Below are 6,000 nucleotides of genomic sequence, written 5' to 3' on the forward strand. Positions count from 1 at the left end.
GGACTGTAATATTAAGAGCTTGAGTACAAAAGCTACTAAAGTACTACTACAATACTTTTACAACATTATGTACAACTCTATATATTAAAGGGAAAAATATCTATAATAGTGAAAAGTATATATCGTGAAAAGTATCTATTATAAGAAAAGTATCTTAATTTAAATTGAAGGAATGAAATTATTTCCATACAAACCATTATAATTTTTTACATAAGGACTATTTCAAAAAAAAATTATCTGAATAAAAGTTAAAACATAAATTTATTAATCGGTGGAAGTTTTCTATAAAATTACGATGGGATTAAAAATGTATCATGTCAGATATGTGAAATAATTTTGAAGCTTTTTTTTTATTGTTTAATAAATTTTTGTTAAAGAACTTTTATACAGAGGGGAGTTGAAAAATTTTTAGTTTGCAAAGTGGGTGGTGAGCTAAAAAAGGTTGAAAACCTATGATTTATATGAAGCAAATTAATTTATTATTTAAAATTTATTCATTTAATAGAGTATTTAATTCGTTTCAGAAGATCTCTGAAAAGTAACCCCCCCGCACACACTCCCAGAAAAATCTAGCTACAGTGCTGCCTGCTAACTTCTACATTGGTGAATTTTAGATCAGCGATGAGAATGCCGGGATAGCCTGGTCGGTAGGGCGCTGGGCCCATGTCCGAGAGCTCGTAGGTTCGAACCCAGCCGGCCGAAGACTCCCCCGTATAGTAAATAGTGACTGATGCACGTTAAATCTGTCGAGTCGCGAATTCCTCCATGTTCCCATAACAAATCAATACTTCTGGAAGTACTAGATTGGAGATCGATCGTTCTCTGATTCAATTCAAAATTACGATCTGTGGATGAATAAATGGATGTGTGAATGGGTCCACCCTATAAAACGGGCTGTGACGTGTATGTTGGCTAAAGTCGAATTCTTGGCCATAGGATGGCGCCACTGACAAACAAGAAACGCACACTCTGCCTTAAATTTGCTCGGTTTCACCACGCAGGCTTGCCCGTGGGCAAGTGGCATTAGAAACAACAACAGATCAGCGAAGTTATGTACCCGCGAAGTTATGTACACGCGAAATTACGAATCGACGAAGTTTTGTACACGCGAAGATTTGGCAGTGAATTTCGGACAACGAACCGTCTCAAGCATCAACAAACACTCTTAAAAATTATTTTCGAAGTAATCAATATGAGACCAAAATTTATTTACAATTTAATTAATTTGGTCTGTTAAATTTCTACCAATTTACTTAATGCAAATACATTTAAAGCACTATGGAAAGCTACATTTCATTTACAAGTTATTTCCATTTGTAAACATAGCAGATCTTTCGGGGTGTATAATTTACCAAAAAGGAACATAATGTTTACTACGAGTACTCAGCAAACGATAAATCTGAATAAAAAAAAGCAACGTTCGAATATCTACCTTTCTTTAGTACTTCGATAAATTTCAATAAACCCTAAGTTCTACGGAAAAACATTCATTGATTGCATAGATAAACGAAAACAAATATTTACTCTCAATTTTATTTTATTTTTCTTTATCCAATCTCAAACCACATTGCATTCGTGTCGCAAAGGTACCAGATTTTCCTATCAAAGAAAATATCCTCCCATTCGACCTTAAAAGATAGAAATAAATAGATACAAAATGGTACCACATGTTCTTTTGGAATGCCGCCATNACAAAATTCCACCCGGACAGACATACACGAAGGCAAGTTTATATAAACGTGGTAAATAAAATAGCTTCTGTGCATGTCGGAAATACAGATAAATTTTATTTCAATAAAAACTAAAACTCATAGATAGTGTCACTCTAAAAACCTCCCTCTGTGATGTAATTCAGAGTAATTTAGTACTTTTTTTAATTTATCTTTTGCATTTTTCAAAAAGTAAAATATTTCTTATGTGATATTTTATAAGCTGTTTCAATTCAATTTATTGAAGAAAGATCTTGCACACTCTGTTGTAATACTACTACAATGAGTAATTATCAAAAATTTAGCTTTTTAAATAAAACTAATAACCGAATGCGCATATTAAGGACTGTAATATTAAGAGCTTGAGTATAAAAGCTGCTAAAGCACTACTTAAATACTTTTACAACATTATGTACAACTCTATATATTAAAGTGAAAAATATCTATTATAGTGAAAAGTATATATCGTGAAAAGTATCTATTATAGGAAAAGTATCTAAATTTAAGTTGAAAGAATGAAATCATTTCCATACAAACCCTTATAATTTTTTACATAGGGACTATTTCAAGAAAAAATTATCTAAATAAAAGTTAAAACATAATTTATTGGTCGGTGGAAGTTTTCTATAAAATTGCGATGTGATTAAAAATGTATCATGTCAGATATATGAAAGAATTTTGAAACTTTATTTATTGTTCAATAAATTTTTGTTAAAGAACTTTTATACAGAGGGGAGTTGAAAAATTTCTAACTTGCAAAATGGGTGGCGAGCTAAAAAAGATTAAAAACCTATGATTTATATGAAGCAAATTAATTTATTATTTAAAATTTATTCATTTAATAGAGTATTTAATTCGTTTCAGAAAATCTCTGAAAAGTAACCNCCCCCCCCACTCCCAAAAAGATCTAGCTACAGCGCTGCCTGCTAACTTCTACATTGGTGAATTTTAGATCAGCGATGAGAATACCGGGTCGGTAGAGCGCTAGGCCCATGTTCGAGAGTTCGTGGGTTCGAAACCAGCCGGCCGAAGACTCCCCGCATAGTAAATGGTGACTGATCTACGTTAAATCTGTCGAGTCGCGAATTCCTCCATGTTCCCATAACAAATCAATACCTCTGGCGGTACTAGATTGGAGATCGACCGTTCTCTGATTCAATTCATAATTACGATCTGTGGATGAATAAATGGACGTGTGAATGGGTCCACCCTATAAAACGGGCTGTGACGTGTATGTGGCTAAAGTCGAATTCTTGGCCATAGGATGGCGCCACTGAAAAACAAGAAACGCACAGTCTGTGTTAAATTTGCTCGGTTTCACCACGCAGGCTTGCCCGTGGGCAAAAGGCATTAGAAACAACAACAGATCAGCGAAGTTATGTACACGCGAAATTACGGATCGACGAAATTTTGTACACGCGAAGATTTGGCAGTGAATTTTGGACCCCGAATCGTCTCAAGCATCAACAAACACACTTAAAAAAATTTTTCGAAGTAATCAATATGAGACCAAAATTTATTTACAATTTAATTTACTTGGTCTGTTAAATTTCTACAAATTTACTTAATGCTAATACATAAAAACACTATGGAAACCTACATTTCATTTACAAGTTATTTCCATTTGTAAACAAAGCAGATCTTTCGGGGTGTATAACTTACCAAAAAGGAAGATAATGTTTACTACGAGTACTCAGCAAACGATAAATCTGAATAAAAAAAGCAACGTTCGAATATCTACCTTTCTTTAGTACTTCGATAAATTTCAATAAACCCTAAGTTCTACGGAAAAACATTCATTGATTGCATAGATAAACGAAAACAAATATTTACTCTCAATTTTATTTTATTTTTCTTTATCCAATCTCAAACCACATTGCATTCGTGTCGCAAAGGTACCAGATTTTCCTATCAAAGAAAATATCCTCCCATTCGACCTTAAAAGATAGAAATAAATAGATACAAAATGGTACCACATGTTCTTTTGGAATGCCGCCATTTATTTTACCACATGTCTTTTTCCCACTGCGACTCTTTGAAGACAGTCGGGTTGAGTTGTTTCATTCCTGATGTGAATTATTGTATCGGTTTCTTCTATATGGCGGTGAATATTCAAATTTTTCTCTTGTAGGAATGTGATTTTTTCCATTTCGGAATGCAAATGTTTTTATTAAAGTGATTTTATGTGGTTTTACGACTTCTTTACTACTGTTTTACAAGAATTTGTTTTTGCATCGTAATTTCTAGTTTTCATTCTATTTCTTAACGTTTGTACAATAGGATTTTCGGAAGCAAAAATGTTTTATTCACGAGAATTTTTATGGTTTAGATAAATAGTTTAAATAAATAGTTTAGAATTTAAAATTTAGATAGCTATTGATTTAGCGGAGATCATATTCTTGATTCATTATTGTAAATTCGTTATTCTTAATTTACAACCGTGGATTCCTCATTTATTCATATAAAATCTTTAACTTTAAAAGAAAGAAATAATGTTTATTAATTTATTGGAATTAATGCTATTAATCCTTTGACGGAAAATTTTTATTAAACATATTTTTCAAACTTTTATAATTATTTTTACTAAGTAAGGCCAAAATAAGAGGAAAAAAATATTACATTTAGCATTTCAATAATTTCTGACTATGAAATACAGCATGAAACACCGGTTTACTTTCGAAAAATAACTTTAAATACATTAAAATACATTAAATTTGCAGTTATTTTGATTTAAGAGGGGCAGTTAATCATCGTTAATTTAAATTTTTTTAATTAAATTTTAAATTTTTTTAATTTACAAATCAACTGTTGATAATTTTTTGAATTTAAATGGAAAAAAAATTCAAACTACTTTTTTAGGATTTTAAATTTTAGTACGAAATCAATTCCGACAATCTAACAAAGTTTTTTTTAATTATTTGACTGTTTTTATTTTATAAATTAAAAGTATCAAATTTTTGCTTTTAATTAACTAAATGCAAAAGGCTTAAGGTTTAAAGGCCTAAGGCTTTAGCTTTTTTAATTTACAAAACCAATAATCGGTAATTTTTTTAATTTTAATGGAAAAAAATTCGAACTACTTGTTTTGGATTTTAAATTTTAGTACGCATATAATTCTGATATCCTAACATATTTTTAGTAAATATTAGACTGTATTTTTTATAACTAAAAAATACCAAATAATTACTTGTAATTAACTAAGGGCGAAATGCTTAAGGTTAAAAGGCATAAGGCTTTAATTTTTTTCTTGATTTGTAAGATCAATTATTGATAATTTTTTGAATTTGAATGGAAAAAAATTGCAAACTACTTTTTTTGCATTTTAAATTTTTGTACAAATATAATTCCAATAACCTAACAGATTATTTCTTAGTAGCCATTAGACTGTTTTTTTTTTATAATTAAAATATACCAAATTTTTACATGTAATTAGAAAGTCAGAAAACAAAACATATAAATGACACACCGGTGTTCCATCTCCGTCAAATGAATAACTGTTTTTAAAATGAAATGTGATGACGCTTTAGAGAAAACTTTAATGTGTTTTATTCTGAAATAAATACAAATTTTTAATTTTAACAAGGTTCTAAGTAACAATATTTACAGATAGAATGATTAAATAATACACTGACACACGCAAATATGCAAGCATTAAAAAATAAAACCTGATAAAAGACATCTTAAAAACTTTTTAGCTCCCAGTTTTAAAAACGTGAATTTTCTCCTAATAGCTAAATCTTCAAATAAGGCTTTTTTTTAAGCAAAAATCTAAGTCGAATTCAATGAAATAAATACCAAATTCAATAAGATGCTTTTTATAATGTTTCTGCTTAAATTTTCAATTTTCAAAAGGCTGCTGTATTGCTGATTTTATTTTAAATGTACTCATTCAACTCTTTTTGGAAGAAAAAATCCATTTTAATAACATAGACATGTATATTGCTAACTTTTCTTTTTATCTTTTTGAAGAAAAAAAATTGGGTTATATAAAAATTCCTTACGCTTCAATTCTAAATTCTCCAAAAAGCCTTTTAGCATGTTTTATCTTCAGATTTTGATTGCTAAAAAAAAATTAATTTTTTTGTACATTTTCTGGAATAATGATGATTTACCTATCTTGGAAGAAAAATCAATTTTAATAACATATACCTTAAATAAGAATTAGCGTAAAATAAATCTGAAATCATGTATCTGCTAAAAGTTGAATCATTAAAATGAGATTTTTTAGCCTAAAAGATTTGCTGCCAACCACTTCTAAGTTAATATTACATATAATATTATAATAATATTA

Source organism: Parasteatoda tepidariorum, chromosome 10 (genome assembly GCF_043381705.1).
Source record: "Parasteatoda tepidariorum isolate YZ-2023 chromosome 10, CAS_Ptep_4.0, whole genome shotgun sequence".
In the NCBI taxonomy this organism is placed as follows: domain Eukaryota; kingdom Metazoa; phylum Arthropoda; class Arachnida; order Araneae; family Theridiidae; genus Parasteatoda; species Parasteatoda tepidariorum.